Source organism: Loxodonta africana, chromosome 4 (genome assembly GCF_030014295.1).
Source record: "Loxodonta africana isolate mLoxAfr1 chromosome 4, mLoxAfr1.hap2, whole genome shotgun sequence".
Lineage (NCBI taxonomy): Eukaryota > Metazoa > Chordata > Mammalia > Proboscidea > Elephantidae > Loxodonta > Loxodonta africana.
The window spans coordinates 66,999,089-67,016,876 of NC_087345.1; positions in this window are offsets into that span (position 1 = coordinate 66,999,089).

Sequence of the window (17,788 nt, forward strand, 5' to 3'; positions counted from 1 at the left end):
CTGCCTTCTAATCCTTGCCCCTGTGCAGGTGTGGCCCTTCAGTCTCATTTTGTTCCATGGGCCTGTCCACTCTTTGGCTGAAGGGTAAACCTCAGGAGTGACTTCATTACTGAGCTGAAAGGGTGTCCGGGGGCCATACTCGCGGGGTTTCTCCAGTCTTTGTCAGGCCAGCAAGTCTGCTCATTCTTTTTTTTTTTTTTTAACTTTTATTGAGCTTCAAGTGAATATTTACAAATCAAGTCAGACTGTCACATATAAGTTTCTATACACCTTACTCCATACTCCCACTTGCTCTCCCCCTAATGAGTCAGCCCTTCCAGTCTCTCCTTTCAGGACACTTTTGCCAGCTTCCAACTCTCTCTATCCTCCCATCCCCCCTCCAGACAGGAGATGCCAACACAGTCTCAAGTGTCCATCTGACATAATTAGCTCACTCTTCATCAGCATCTCTCTCCTACCCACTGTCCAGTCCCTTTCATGTCTGATGAGTTGTCTTTGGGAATGGTTCCTGTCCTGTGCCAACAGAAGGTTTGGGGACCATGACCGCCGGGATTCCTCTAGTCTCAGTCAGACCATTAAGTATGGTCTTTTGTGAGAATTTGGGGTCTGCATCCCATTGATCTCCTGCTCCCTCAGGGGTTCTCTGTTGTGCTCCCTGTCAGGGCAGTCATCGATTGTGGCCGGGCACCAACTAGTTCTTCTGGTCTCAGGATGATGTAGGTCTCTGGTTCATGTGGCCCTTTCTGTCTCTTGGGCTCTTAGTTATCGTGTGTCCTTGGTGTTCTTCATTCTCCTTTGCTTGAGGTGGGTTGAGACCAACTGATGCATCTCAGATGGCCGCTTGTTAGCATTTAAGATCCCAGACGCCACATTTCAAAGTGGGATGCAGAATGTTTTCATAATAGAATTATTTTGCCAATTGACTTAGAAGTCCCCTTAAACCATGGTCCCCAAACCCCGCCCTTGCTCCGCTGACCTTTGAAGCATTCAGTTTATCCCGGAAACTTCTTTGCTTTTGGTCCAGTCCAGTTGAGCTGACCTTCCATGTATTGAGTATTGTCCTTCCCTTCACCTAAAGCAGTTCTTATCTACTAATTAATCAGTAAAAAACCCTCTCCCACCCCCCTCCCTCCCCCCCTTGTAACCACAAAAGTATGTGTTCTTCTCAGTTTATACTATTTCTCAAGATCGTATAATAGTGGTCTTATACAATATTTGTCCTTTTGCCGCTGACTAATTTCGCTCAGCATAATGCCTTCCAGGTTCCTCCATGTTATGAAATGTTTCACAGTTTCGTCACTGTTCTTTATCGATGCGTAGTATTCCGTTATGTGAATATACCACAATTTATTTACCCATTCATCCGTTGATGGACACCTTGGTTGCTTCCAGCTTTTTGCTATTGTAAACAGAGCTGCAATAAACATGGGTGTGCATATATCTGTTTGTGTGAAGGCTCTTATGTCTCTAGGGTATATTCCAAGGAGTGGGATTTCTGGGTTGTATGGTAGTTCTATTTCTGTTTAAGATAACGCCAGATAGATTTCCAAAGTGGTTGTACCATTTTACATTCCCACCAGCAGTGTATAAGAGTTCCAATCTCTCTGCAGCCTCTCCAACATTTATTATTTTGTGTTTTTTGGATTAATGCCAGCCTTGTTGGAGTGAGATGGAATCTCATCGTAGTTTTAATTTGCATTTCTCTAATGGCTAATGATCGAGAGCATTTTCTCATGTATCTGTTAGCTGCCTGAATATCTTCTTTAGTGAAGTGTGTGTTCATTTCCGTTGCCTACTTCTTGATTGGGTTGTTTGTCTTTTTGTGGTTGAGTTTTGACAGAATCATATAGATTTTAGAGATCAGGTGCTGGTCGGAGATGTCATAGCTGAAAATTCTTTCCCAGTCCGTAGGTGGTCTTTTTACTCTTTTGGTGAAGTCTTTAGATGAGCATAGGTGTTTAATCTTTAGGAGCTCCCAGTTATCTGGTTTCTCTTCATCATTGTTGGTAATGTTTTGTATTCTGTTTATGCCTTGTATTAGGGCTCCTAACGTTGTCCCTATTTTTTCTTCCATGATCTTTATCGTTTTAGTCTTTATGTTTAGGTCTTTGATCCACTTGGAGTTAGTTTTTGTGCATGGTGTGAGGTATGGGTCCTGTTTCATTTTTTTGCAAATGGATATCCAGTTATGCCAGCACCACTTGTTAAAAAGACTATCTTTTCCCCAATTAACTGACACTGGGCCTTTGTCAAATATCAGCTGCTCGTATGTGGATGGATTTATATCTGGGTTCTCAATTCTGTTCCACTGGTCTATGGGTCTGTTGTTGTACCAGTACCAGGCTGTTTTGACTACTGTGGCTGTATAATAGGTTCTGAAATCAGGTAGAGTGAGGCCTCCCACTTTCTTCTTCTTTTTCAGTAAAGCTTTGCTTATCCGAGGCTTCTTTCCCTTCCATATGAAGTTGGTGATTTGTTTCTCTATCACCTTAAAAAATGACATTGGAATTTGGATCGGAAGTGCATTGTATGTATAGATGGCTTTTGGTAGAAGAGACATTTTTACTATGTTAAATCTTCCTATCCATGAGCAAGGTATGTTTTTCGACTTAAGTATGTCCTTTTGAATTTCTTGTAGTAGAGCTTTGTAGTTTTCTTTGTATAGGTCTTTTACATCCTTGGTAAGATTTATTCCTAAGTATTTTATCTTCTTGGGGGCTACTGTGAATGGTATTGATTTGGTTATTTCCTCTTCAATGTTCTTTTTGTTGATGTAGAGGAATCCTAGTGATTTTTGTATGTTTATCTTATAACCTGAGACTCTGCCAAACTCTTCTATTAGGTTCAGTAGTTTTCTGGAGGATTCCTTGGGATTTTCTGTGTATGTGATCATGTTATCTGCAAATAGAGATAATTTTACTTTTTCTTTGCCAATCCGGATGCCCTTTATTTCTTTGTCTAGCCTAATTGCTCTGGCTAGGACTTCTAGCACAATGTTGAATAAGAGCGGTGATAAAGGGCATCCTTGTCTGCTTCCCGTTCTCAAGGGAAATGCTTTCAGGTTCTCTCCATTTAGAGTGATGTTGGCTGTTGGCTTTGCATAGATGCCCTTTATTATGTTGAGGAATTTTCCTTCAATTCCTATTTTGGTGAGAGTTTTTATCATAAATGGGTGTTGGACTTTGTGAAATGCCTTTTCTGCATCAATTGATAAGATCATGTGGTTTTTGTCTTATTTATATGGTGGATTACATTAATGGTTTTTCTAATATTAAACCAGCCTTGCATTGGCTACCTGGTATAAATCCCACTTGGTCTTGGTGAATTTTTTTTTGATATGTTGTTGAATTCTATTGGCTAGAATTTTGTTGAGGATTTTTGCACCTATGTTGATGAGGGATATAGGTCTGTAATTTTCTTTTTTTGTGATGTCTTTACCTGGTTTTGGAATCAGGGAGATGGTGGCTTCATAGAATGAGTTGGGTAGTATTCCGTCATTTTCTATGCTTTGAAGTACTTTTAGTAGTAGCGGTGTTATCTCTTCTCTGAAAGTTTGGTAGAACTCTGCAGTATAGCCATCCGGGCCAGGGCTTTTTTTGGTTAGGAGTTTTTTGATTGCCGTTTCAATCTCTTTTTTTGTTATGGGTCTATTTAGTTGTTCTACTTCTGATTGTGTTAATTTAGGTAGGTAGTGTTTTTCCAGGAATTCATCCATTTCTTCTAGGTTTGCAAATTTGTTAGAGTACAATTTTTCGTAATTATCTGATATGATTCTTTTAATTTCGGTTGGGTCTGTTGTGATGTGGCCCTTCTCGTTTCTTATTCGGGTTATTTGTTTCCTTTCCTGTATTTCTTTAGTCAGTCTAGCCAATGGTTTATCAATTTTGTTAATTTTTTCAAAGAACCTGCTTTTGGCTTTGTTAATTCTTTCAATTGTTTTTCTGTTCTCTAATTCATTTAGTTCAGCTCTAATTTTTATTATTTGTTTTCTTCTGGTGCCTGATGGATTCTTTTGTTGCTCACTTTCTATTTGTTTAAGTTGTAGGGACAGTTCTCTGATTTTGGCTCTTTCTTCTTTTTGTATGTGTGCATTTATCGATATAAATTGGCCTCTGAGCACTGCTTTTGCTGTGTCCCAGAGGTTTTGATAGGAAGTATTTTCATTCTCATTGCATGCTATGAATTTCCTTATTCCCTCCTTGATGTCTTCTATAACCCAGTCTTTTTTCAGGAGGGTATTGTTCAGTTTCCAAGTATTTGATTTCTTTCCCCTAACTTTTCTGTTATTGATTTCCACTTTTATGGCCTTGTGGTCTGAGAAGATGCTTTGTAATATTTCAATATTTTGGATTCTGCAAAGGTTTGTTTTATGACCTAATATGTGATCTATTCTAGAGAATGTTCCATGTGCACTAGAAAAAAAAGTATATTTTGCAGCAGTTGGGTGTAGAGATCTGTATAAGTCAATGAGGTCAAATTGGTTGATTGTTGTAATTAGGTCTTCCGTGTCTCTATTGAGCTTCTTACTGGATGTCCTGTCCTTCTCCGAAAGTGGTGTGTTGAAGTCTCCTACTATAATTGTGGAGGTGTCTATCTCACTTTTCAGTTCTGTTAAAATTTGATTTATGTATCTTGCAGCCCTGTCATTGGGTGCGTAAATATTTAATATGGTTATATCTTCCTGGTCAATTGTCCCTTTTATCATTATGTAGTGTCCTTCTTTATCCTTTGTGGCGTACTTAAGTTTAAAGTCTATTTTGTCAGAAATTAATATTGCTACTCCTTTTTTGCTTATTGTTTCCTTGATATATATTTTTTCCATCCTTTGAGTTTAATTTGTTTGTGTTTCTAAGTCTAAAGTGTGTCTCTTGTAGGCAGCATATAGATGGATCATGTTTCTTTATCCAGTCCGAGACTCTCTGTCTCTTTATTGGTGCATTTAGTCCATTTACATTCAGCGTAATTATAGATAAATGTTTAGTGTTGTCATTTTGATGCCTTTTTATGTGTGTTGTTGACAATTTCATTTTTCCACTTACTTTTTTGTGCTGAGACGTTTTTCTTTGTAAATTATGTGATCCTCATTTTCATAGTATTTGACTTTATGTTTGTTGAGTCGTTAGTTACGTTTTTCTTGGCTTTTATTTTGAGTTATGGAGTTGTTATACCTCTTTGTGTTTACCTTAATATTTACCCCTATTTTTCTAAGTAATAACCTAACTTGTGTTGTCTTATATCGCCTTGTGTCCCTGTCCATATGGCAGTTCTATGCCACCTATATTTAGTCCCTCTTTTTGATTATTGTGATCTTTTACGCATTGACTTCAATGATTCCCGGTTATGAGCTTTTTTTTTTTTTAATTAATCTTAATTTGTTTTTATGATTTCCCTATTTGAGTTGATATCAGGATGTTCTGTTTTGTGACCTTGTGTTGTGCTGGTATCTGATATTATTGGTTTTCTGACCAAACAATTTCCTTTAGTATTTCTTGTAGCTTTGGTTTGGTTTTTGCAAATTCTCTAAGCTTGTGTTTATCTGTAAATATCTTAATTTCGCCTTCATATTTCCGAGAGAGTTTTGCTGGATATATGATCCTTGGTCGGCAGTTTTTCTCCTTCAGTGCTCTGTATATGTCATCCCATTGCCTTCTTGCCTGCATGGTTTGTGCTGAGTAGTCTGAACTTATTGATTCTCCCTTGAAAGAGACCTTCCTTTTATCCCTGGCTGCTTTTAAGATTTTCTCTTTATCTTTGGTTTTGGCACGTTTGATGATAATATGTCTTGGTGTTTTTCTTTTTGAATCAATCTTAAATGGGGTTGGATAAGCATCTTGGATAGATATCCTTTCGTCTTTCATGATGTCAGGCAAGTTTTCTGTCAGCAGATCTTCAACTATTTTCTCTGTGTTTTCTGTCCTCCCTCCCTGTTCTGGAACTCCAATCACACGCAAGTTATCCTTCTTGATAGAGTCCCACATGATTCTTAGGGTTTCTTCATTTTTTTTTAATTCTTTTATCTGATTTTTTTTTCAGCTATGTTGGTGTTAATTCCCTAGTCCTCCAGATTTCCCAGTCTGCATTCTAATTGCTCGAGTCTGCTCCTCTGACTTCCTATTGCGTTGTCTAATTCTGTAATTTTATTGTTAATCTTTTGGATTTCTGCATGCTGTCTCTCTATGGATTCTTGCAACTTATTAATTTTTCCACTATGTTCTTGAATAATCTTTTTGAGTTCTTCAACTGTTTTATCAGTGTGTTCCTTGGCTTTTTCTGCAGTTTGCCTTATTTCATTTCTGAGGTCATCCCTGATGTCTTGAAGCATTCTGTAAATTAGTTTTTTATATTCTGTATCTGATAATTCCAGGATTGTATCTTCATTTGGGAAAGATTTTGATTCTTTTGTTTGGGGGGTTGTAGAAGCTGTCATGGTCTGCTTCTTTTTGTGGTTTGATATCGACTGCCGTCTCCAAGCCATCACTAAGATATAGTAGTGGTTTATTCTATATTTGCTCACTGAGTCTTATCTTGTTTTGTTTTCTTTCAATATACGTGGATGGGCTACTAGATTGGGCTGTCTTGTTCGTTGTAGCCCTTGACTTACTTATGACCTATTACCAGCTGGTTTGGGCTGTTGCCAGATATATATGCCTGAGTCTATTCACTATTCTTGAGTAGAATCTGATTTTGGGTCATCAAGTGTGTGCTGCACCCTAACACCTATCCACCTTGAGAAGTAGTGGTGATAGTTGTGGGCACCAGATTCTATTAGCAGCTGGGGTTCACACTCCAGGGGGGGCAGGATGCTGACAGGCTTCCCCCAAGTGTCAGTGAGGTAGGTGTGTCTCTATTCCTATAGCACCTTGGTGGGAGGGCACTGCAGCTGTACCTTAGGCCTCCAATGTAAGTACCTCTACTTATTGGTAGGTGTCACCCTCCTTAGACCCCTATGGCAAGAGGCTAGGTGGTCTGGGGGGAGCTTCAGCCCTCAGTTCCCTGTCGTGGGTCAGTTAGGGCTGTGTTGAATAAGCAGAGATATCAGACCCAGAAAACTTTTTTTTCCAGTAAATACGCTAAAAAAAATGCAGTCAGATCCCTATCAGAACTGCCTTTGGATTATAACTGCCACCTTGTTCCCTGTGAGGATGAAAGCCCGAGATTTGGATCATATATGCTTGGCTGGAGCTGGTTCTGTGTTTGTAGTCCAATTAGGGAAGGATTTTTCGTCTCTGGGTTTTTTGTGGTTGCTTCTCTCAGGCCAGAAGAATGGGTTAGGAAAAGACCAAAAAAAAAAAAAAAAAAAGGGAAAAGCAAGGCGCCGCGGAGAGCCAGAGCCGTTCTCCCTGTGGCTCAGGAAATTCCAATGTTAATGAAGCTGCCTGGGAAGGGGGGGGATTCACAAAAACAGGAGAGTAGCACCCCAGAACATAGCCAGAGTTGCTTATCTTGCTTGGGATGACTATTTTATCTGTCGCCTATGTGTGCTGGCTGTGTGGAGATTGCCCCCGAGGGTCTGGCCCGCTAAAGCCACGGTCAGATCCTCCGCTGCCCGTCCAAAGCCCAGCGTCAAGGTTCCCCTGCTGGGACGCTGCACTCCCGGCTCCAAAACGAGTCACTGCCTCCCGGGGACTTCTCGTCTGGCCAGCCGCGTTGCCACGCCACCCCTACGGACCGGCTGGGTCCCCTCCCGGGGTTAGTTTCGGGGAGTAGGGCTGCACCCTGTGTTTGTGCCATGAGTAGATGCCATGTTCAGCTCCCCTGCGCCCAGTCCAAAGCTCGGCGCCAAGGTTCCCTGGCTGGGATGCTGCACTCCCAGCTCCAAAACCAGTCACTGCCTCCCGGGGACTTCTCCCACCAGCTGCGTCGCCACACCACCTGCGCGGACCGGCTGGGCCGTGTCCTGGGATCAGTTCAGGGGGGTAGGGCTGCGCCCCTTGTTTGCGCCGTCACAAGATTTTGTGTTCAGCTCTCCTGGGCCCAGTCCTAAGCCGGGCACCAAGGTTACCTGACTGGGATGCTGGCTCCAGGCTCCGAAAACAGTCGCTGCTTCCCTGTATTTGTTCGTTCTCCATCTCTGTCATTCAGGTCAACTCTTTAAATCTGTGTTTGTTGTTCAGGGTTCATAGATTGTTATGTATGTGATCGATTCACTTGTTTTTCCAAGTCTTTGTTGCAAGAGGGATCCGAGGTAGCGTACCTAGTCAGCCATATTGGTCCCACCTTGCACGTGAGTTTTTTATAAGCTTTTTTTAACTGTGCTTTAGGTGAAAGTTTATAGCTGAAGATGGGAGTTTTTTAAAGGACTGAAATAGATTGAAATTATGAGTCTATTTGTAAAGCTGCATAAAAGCAATATTTCTCAGAAAAAATTTCAACCAAAGGTCACACACATCATGAAAACAAAATTATTTATTCAGGCAATCTCCACTTTAGCCATTCGGTGTTGTGTACCTTTTAGATTTGATATTGCCCAACAAAGAGTAGCCATCCCATTTGGACGTAACTGAACATTTGGAGGCATCATATGCGAAGACAGTTGGGATTCTGCTTGAGATCAGTTTATTTTGAGAAAGTCTTTTATTACATTTTTACCTAATATTGTGGCCTAACTGTATTACTCAATTTACGTCTGGGTTATTTCTCTGATTACGAACTGAGTATATTGGAGATATATTTGTTAACTAAGATTTTAGATTCATTCCTACCAGCGTTAGTTGTTTAATGCAAACTGAAAAATGTTGTAGATGTAATATCAAATAATACACATGTTATTAATCGCTAAGCCTTAAGAGAAAGGCGATATTTTGCTCCTGCTTCTGTAAAAAAAGTTCCTTCTTTGAAGGGGAAAGAATGGTATCATGACCTTTCATTTCTTTATTACTCCCTTAATATGAAAAAGAGGGAAAAGCAAGCTGAAGAACAAAAACTCTGCAGTTAAACTCCACAGCATTGGATGTACTCAGTGAGATCGTGGTTCTGACAATGATTTCTCCATTCCACCCTGTACAGAAAGGTCAAACAAACCGTAAAAAGATTAAAGTATCTTCATTGTGTATACATACTTCGAATATTTTGGGGAAAAAAGTATTTTACCTAAATAAACTATACGCTATAGAGTTAGGTATTATTTATTAAATGGAGATATTCAAAGCACTCCACTCCTCCCCCATGCCCCACTAGAACATCAGAATGCAGAATACAAACACTGAGGTACATGCCTTGCACATCAAGAACTACAAAGTGCATGACATGTTTCCTTGTTCTAAAAACAATTTCAAGATATTACAAGCATAGACACTGTGGAGAATCTTAAAAACACTTAAAAAAAAAAAAAACCCTAAAATAAATTTATGAAGCAGAGAGTAAGAGTCTGAATTAGTTAAGGTAGATTGTTCCTTCAAGAATTGAGGTAATGCAGTCTTTGGCATAAATCTAAAGACAACTTTTAGTTCTCAGTAGCATACTTTGGACTTTAAAAACCTGCTCTCCACACCAATCAACAGCAGCGTAAAACAGTTTACGCCTTTAATGACTGAAAACATACCATGCTTTAATGCCCTGTGGATCCCTGACGACTCTCTTCGCACAAGTTACAGCTTGAGTGATGTCATCTTGCAGCAAAAGTGAAAAAGACGCAGTGAGGAATGAAAACAGCTTTCATAGAAATCTCATTGTAAGTTTAGGTTTAGCCAGCTTTACTAGGCAGAGGAAGGAATACTAGGAAGTTATTTTCCAAGAGGCCATATATCTGTGAATAGTAGGAAAATTTTGTCTTTGTGCCATCCTATTTGGCATGAAAGAAAGCATTTTGTTTACCATTTACAAAGTTGTTGGGAGTTCTGAAATTCTTAATACGGAAACCCTGGTGGCGTAGTGGTTAAGAGCTACGGCTGCTAACCAATAGGTCACAGTTGACTCCACCAGGCATTCCTTAGAAACCATATAGGGGTGCTATTGTTCTACAGGGTCACTATGAAGCGGAATCAACCTGATGGCAGTGGGTTTGGTTTTTAGCATTTTTATGGTCTTAGGTCCTGTTTGTACTTGCTGTTGTTGTTGTTAGTTGCCGTCCAGTCGATTGTGACTCCCAGTGACCCTATGTACAACAAAACGAACCACTGCCCGGTCCTGCACCATCCTCACAATCGTTGTTATATTTGAGCCCATTGTTGTTGCCACTTTGTCAATTCATCTCCTGGAGGATCTTCCTCTTTTTCACTGCCCTTATACTTTACCAAGCATGATGTACTTCTCCAGGGACTGGTCCCTCCTGATAACATGTCCAAAGTAAGTGAGACTAAATCTCACCAGTTTGCTTCTATTGAGCAATCTGGCTATATTTCTTCCAAGTACAGGTGGTGGTATGTCTACTAAGCAATGTAAAAAAAAAAATTTTTTTTCGACTAGCAGTATTTTTACTTTGCAATTCCACTTCTAGGAAATGAACCCAAAGATGTATGTACAAGGCTTTTCATAGTAATTTACAAACAGGAAAAGTGGAAACAGCTTAAGTGTTTCCAATAGGAGTTGAATCAATAAATAGTGCAATATTCATGTAAGGGAATTCTATACAGCCTTTAAAAGTGATAACATAGATTTGTGTTTGTTTTCATGGAAATGTTAAAATAATAAAGAGTCATAAAGCAGTATACGTAATACAATTTCATTTGTGTAAAAACATACATTGCTTACATGTCTGTATGTGGGTAAACGTGCATGAGATATAGTTTCACATTTGTATACCGGACTGATGTATAGTCTTGAAAAGTATACGTCAAATAGTTAACAATGGGTATAAATTTGAGTAGTAAAATCATGGGTGATTTTCTTTCTTGGTACTTGGAAGTTTTATTCAATGACCACAGATGATTACATGATACCAAATATTTTTGAAAGTTACATTAACTGGATTATTAAAGAAGAATATTCTAAGACTAATCTTTATTAGGGATTTAACATTTAAAATTTAATAATATCAATTTAGCAATACTTAGTATTTTATGCATGAAAGGTTCCATACGTTTTTAGTTTTATATGAGCTGAAACACAATATTTGTTTCACCCCAAATAAACAAATGCACAAAATAACTTATTAGGAGTATCTAGAATTTGAGATGGAGTTCTTACAGGTCCCTGATGAACCTTTCAAGGCTTTATTTGTATTGCATCTCTAGCAAGTATAACCAGATGGGCCCTGTGCCATTACTCATATATTGTCTTACCATTGCAAGATATGCCACAGGCATTAACTGCTCTTGGGGTTTTCCCATCATCACACCAGTTGTGGCTATTCATCTGAAAAATCCTGCATACTCAGTGCTTTTGACTCCAGGATTGTAATTTGTAGCTCAGGTGTTGTAACTACGTTCACATTTGGCCAAACACACTCCTGAAAAGTAATAGGTGAGCAACACCAAATCACTTATATTGTAAGTATAAAGATATATTCGACTTGCAAAGTAATTTAACATTGTAGTGTTAAAGGGCTCCTAAAAAAGTCCTTTTCACAATGCAAATAATTTTGTAATATTAATGAAACAAGATAATATACTTTTAAAAGTATATACAATATGCTTTTACCCTTCCCCTATACCTCAGGCAACATTCACCCTAGAATGTTGAGTGGATTTTTTTCATTCATAGGAGATACAAAAAGCAATAAACCAGTTGCCTTCCAGTCAACTTCATTCATGGTGTTCCCACATGCATCAGAGTAGAACTGTGCTCCATAGGGATTTCAATGGCTGATTTTTCCAGAAGTAGATAGCCAGACCTTTTTTCCAAGGCACCTCTGAGTGTACTCAAACCTCTAACCTTTTGATTAACGGCTGAGTGCATTAATCCCTTGCACCACCAAGGAATCCCTAGACTGATAGAAAAATGCTTTTGATTAGACAAAATAAGGATTTTCTGACAGACAAAAATTTATTAAAATCCTTAACGGGGTACTTGCATATAAATTCAGAATCTGCAAGACACGAGTTATAGAATACAAAGGAATATTTTATCCATCAAATCATTTACTTATTTATTCAAAAAAAGTTACTAAGGGGAAATATTTGAATTCAATTTGAAAAGTACAGTACTTACATTGGCAAATATGAACTAAAATACAAAGAATGTTTTACTCAGGGCATGTCTTCAATTGTGTGGAACAAAATGAAAAACAGTCAATCAACCAGGTGAATCAGAATGAAAAAAACATTATTTTCACGCTGAATTTCAGGGATTCTTATGCAGCACAGTTCCTGAGAAGAAATAGCTTCCTACTGCCCTCATATTAAGAGTTGAACATAATCTTTTTAATGTTCATGTTAAAAATCCCATGTTGTGACAGGAGAATTTTTAAAACCATACTGCATCACTCTAGGCTGTCCGGAGTCACGTAAGGAGGAATTGGCAGAGATATTCCACATCCTCAAACGTATATTTTAGTCAGCCTACTTGCACCATTGAGTTGGAGGCAACTGGCAAATCTAGTGGAACTGGAAGACCACAAACAGGTTCCATTGTACTTAGAATGGTAGGAATTTTGCCCTCTCTTGCCCTTATTCCTGAATCTGGTATCTCTGATTTTAAAGGAACAAATTGCTGTTTTTAACCATTTTAAGGATGCAAACACCAATGAAATTTTAAAATGTCCGCTCCCTGAGAGCCCCTTCTTTTTTTGTGTGTAATTGTTTCCCAGCAATTAAAAAAAATTTTTTTTATTGTGCTTTAAGCGAAAGTTTACAAATCAAGTCAGTCTGTCACACAAAAATTTATATACGCCTTGCTACATACTCCCAACTGCTCTCCCCATAACGAGATAGCCCTATCCCTCCCTCCACTCTCTCTTTTCGTGTGCTTTTCGTCAGCTTCTAACCCCCTCTACCCTCTCATCTCCCCTCCATGCAGGAGATGCCAACATAGTCTCAAGTGTCCACCTGATCCAAGAAGCTCACTCCTCAACAGCATCCCTCTCCATCCCATTGTCCAGTCCAATCCCTGTCTGAGGAGTTGGCTTTGGGAATGGTTTGTGTACTGGGCCAACAGACGGTCTGGAGGCCATGACCACCGGGGTCCTTCTAGTCTCAGTCAGACCATTAAGTCTGGTCTTTTTAGGAGAATTTGGAGTCTACATCCAACTGCTCTCCTGGCTCCCTCAGAGGTTCCGTGTTGTGTTCCCTGTCAAGGCAGTCACTGGTTGTAGCTAGGCACCATCTAGTTCTTCTGGTCTCAGGCTGATGTAGTCTCTGCATTATTTGGCCCTGTCTGTCTCCTGAGCCCCTTCTTATTATCATCCTCCCCTTGGCAACTCTGTGGGAAGGAGAGCAGACTTACAGTTCGTCAGGCTGATTCTCCTGTAGTCACCAATCCATGTCATTTCAGAGTTCTGGCCAACTCGCACCTTTTTTTTTTCATGTTGACTGGCAAGTCAGACGGCTTGGCTGAGCAAGTTGAGCTGGTCCCAGTATTTAACATCTTGTAACTTCCTCCTTCTCCTAGTGGTTTGGTGGCTCCACCCTTTGAACTACCGGGAAAGCAGGAATTGTTTATCCACTGACATTGAAAGGTATTTTGTTTGTGTTTGAAGATACAGATCCTGATGACCTCAGAATTACTCATAGTAAAATGATGAAAGAAGTTACATTGTTGAAACACCTGACTTAGCAAGAATTTAGAAGTTGCTTTGTTTCCAAAATGGAAATGTCCTCTTTATTTTGAATGGGACCAACTCTAAAGAAAAAAAGAAAATAAACTAATGAACAGTATACATAGCTCAAAGTTAGCCGAGATCTTTAACACTCATTTCCACGAAATTGTTTTGTGTACATTCACTATTTCATATTCATCTTTTTCATTTAAAATTATCTTACATGTACTTTTCCACAAATAGACACGGACACATGTGCCTGTCATTTTAGTGGTATATAGCTTGATATCCTGTTGCTCAGCAATTTCCCCATTCTAGACATTTTTTTGTTACTATTGTAAAGTTTTTACTATTATAAATCCAATTTTTAAGGTTATAAATAAGTGCTATGAACAACTTTCCCAACTCTTTTGTACAATGCCTTGCCTCCATTTCCATGTTAGAGCATAAAGTGTTATTATAAAGCACCAAGACTTGAAAAATCAAATACACCCAAATAGATATATTCAACTAAGACCCACCCTTAAAATAAACATCTCAGGATGTGCATTTTTTTTTTAATTGTACTTTAGATGAAGGTTTACACAACTAATTAGTTCCTCATTAAACAGTTAGTACAAAAACCCGAAAACATGTTGCTGAGTCGATTCCGACTCATAGCGACCCTATAGTACAGAGTAGGACTGGCCCACACAGCTTCCAAGGGGCGCCTGGTGGATTCCAACTGCTGATGTTTTTGATTAGCAGCCGTAGCTCTTAACCACTGTGCTACCAGGGTTTCCCAGTTAGTACAAGTATTGTTTTATGACATTGGTTAACAACCCCGACATCTCAACACTCTCTCTTCTTGACCTTGGGTTCCCTATTACCAGCTTTCCTGTTCCCTCCTGCCTTCTAATCCTTGCCCTGGGCTGGTGTGCCCCTTCAGTCTCATTTTGTTCCATTGGCCTGTCCACTCTTTGGCTGAAGGGTTAACCTCAGGTGTGACTTCATTACTGAGCTGAAAGGGTGTCCGGGGGCCATGCTCTCGGGGTTTCTTCAGTCTCTGGCAGACCAGCAAGTCTGTTCTTTTTGAGTTATAATTTTGTTCTAATTTTCTCCAGCTCTGTCCAGGACCCTCTATTGTGTGCACATTTTTAAGAAGAATACTGTGTATATATGTTTTTTTGAAAAGCTGCCAGAGCTCAAAAACTACTGTCCTGGAGCTGCCCATGAAGACAGATTCCGAGCCAGACAAAATGTCATCACATTGTAGTCACCCCCAATTTTCATCTCATCAAGAGCAGTCTGTTTGTCCTTTAAGATTACACTCCCGCTTTGTCTCCAAACGACTGGTTGGAGACCTTGTATAAAAAAGGAAATAATTCCATTTTTCAAGGTAGGTCTAATTTTGTTACTTCATAATAAATACAGAGACATTTTCAGGACCCAAAGAGACAGAAGCCAGTTTAAAACATTAGTCTTTAGTCCCCCATTATATTGTCTCCAACTCATTTCTAAAGAACATCTAGTTATTATCCACACCGTCTCAGTCTTTTGGTGGCGAGATTAACTTTGCTTTTTAAATATCTGAATAGCTCTGCACTTCCACTCTCTTGGGATGGGATAACGAAATATTTGCTTGATACCCCAAACCAAAATGACACCACGATAATGTGAATACTTAAACAGAAGAGATGTTTTGGTCCTTTAACTATCTCCCCTGGGGGGATGATATCCTATTAAAACCCTATTATTTCATCTGAGGTGAGTTGAATGAGCAAGCTATTTAAAAATAAAATAACAAGTAAGCATGCTTTTTGGGCAGAGATTTTTTTCCCTAGAAATTTTCTATGTTTTGCATGTTTATTTCGTGCGATGTATGTATTTTATCCTTTTGGGAAAGGTGTGTATAGATCCCAGATTATTTTATTAGATTATAATACACAATGTCATTGTTGTTGGGTGCCCTTGAGTCACTTTCGATTCATAGAAACCCTACGTGCAACAGAACAAAACACTGCCTGGTCCTGTGCCATACTCAAAATTGTAGCTATGTTTGAGCCCATTATTGCATCTACTATGTCCATCCATCTCATTGAGGGTCTTTCTCTTCTATATTGATGCTCCATCTTACCAAACATGATGTCCTTCTCCAGGGACTGATCCCTTCTGATAACATGTTCAAAGTAAGTGAGATGAAGTCTTGCCATCCTTACTTCAAAGAAGCACCCTGGTTGTAGTTCTTTCAAGAAAGACTTCTTGCATTTTCTGGCAGTCCATGGTATATTCAATATCCTTCGCCAACACCATAATTCAAAGGCATCAATTCTTCTTTGGTCTTCCTTATTCATTGTCCAGCTTTTGCACACATATGAAGCAACTGAAAGTATCATGGCTGGGGTCAGGAGCACCATAATCCTCAATGTAACATCTTTGCTTTTCAACACTTTAAAGAGGTCTTTTGCAGCAGATTTGCCCAATGCAATATGCCATTTGATTTCTTGACTGCTGTTCGCTATGGATCCAAGTAAAATGAAATCCTTGACAATTTCAATATTTTTTTTCATTTATTATGATGTTGCTTATTGGTCCCGTTGTGAGAATTTTTGTTCTCTTTATGTTGAGATGTTAATCCATACTCAAGTCTGTAGTCTTTGAGCTTCATCAGTAGGTGCTTCAAGTCCTCTTTGCTTTCAGCAAGCAATGTTGTGTCATCTGCATATAAAACCCATTGCCGTGGAGTTGATTCCGACTCATAGTGACCTTGTAGGACAGACTAGAACTGCCCCAAAGGTTTCGAAGGAGCACCTGGTGGATTCGAACTGCCGACCTTTTTGGTTAGCAGCTGTAGCTCTTAACCACTATGCTTCCAGGGTTTCCCATCTGCATATAGCAGTTGTTAATGCATCTTCCTCCAGTCCTGATGCCCCATCTTCTTCATATACTCCAGTCTTGGGTTATTTGCTCAGCATGCAGATTGAATAAGTACGGTGAAAGGATACAACCCTGATACACACTTATCTTGACTTCAAACCACAGAGTATCCCCTTACTCTGTTCAAACGACTGCCTCTTGGATTACATATAGTTCCTCATGAGCACAAAGAAGTGTTCTGCAATTCCCAGTCTTCCCAATGTTATCAGTCATTTGTTATGATCCACACAGAAAAATGACTTTCCATAGTCAATAAAACACAGGTAAACATCGTTCTGGCATTCTCTGCTTTCAGCCAAGATCCGTCTGACATCAGCAGTGATATCCCTAACTCCATGCCCTCTTCTGAATTCTGCTTGAATTTATGGCAGTTCCCTGCAAGTGTACTGCTGCAACTGCTTTGGAATGATCTTCAGCAAAATTTACTTGCCTGTGATATTAATGATATTGTTGAATAACTTCCACATTCTATTGTATCACCTTTCTTTGCAACGGGCACAAACATGGATTTCATTCAGTTGGTTGACCAGGTAGCTGTCTTCTAAATTTCTTGGCATAGACAAGTGAGCACTTCCAGCATTACATCTGTTTGTTGAAACATCTCAATTGGTGTTCCTTCAGTTCCTGGAGTCTTGGTTTTGCCAATGCCTTCGGTGAAGCTTGGACTTCTTCCTTTGATACCATCGGTCTTTGATCATATGCTACCTCCTGAAATGGTTGAATGTCGACCAATTGTCTTTGGTACAGTGACTCTGTGTATTCCTTCCATCTTCTTTTGATGCTTCCAGTGTCATTCAATATTTTGCCTATAGACTCCTTCAAAATTGCAACTCAAGGCTTGAATTTTTCCTTCAGCTCTTTCAGCTTTAGAAATGACTAGTATTTTCTTTTCTTTTGGTTTTCTAACTCCAAGTCTTCGCACATTTCATTATTATACTTTTCTTTGTCTTCTTGAGCCACCCTTTGAAGTCTTCTATTCAGCTCCTTTACTTCACCATTTCTTCTGTTCACTTTAGCTACTCTACATTCAAGAGCAAGTTTCAGAGTCTATTCTGGTATCCATTATGTTCTTTTCTCTCCTTCCTGTCTTTTTTAAGACCCCTTGCTTTCTTCACGTATAATGTCCCTGATGTCATCCGACAACTCACTGGATATTTGGCTATTAGTACTCAATGCATCAAATCTATCCTTTTTCTTTGCATCAAATCCATTCTTTAGATAGTCTCCAGATTCAGGTAG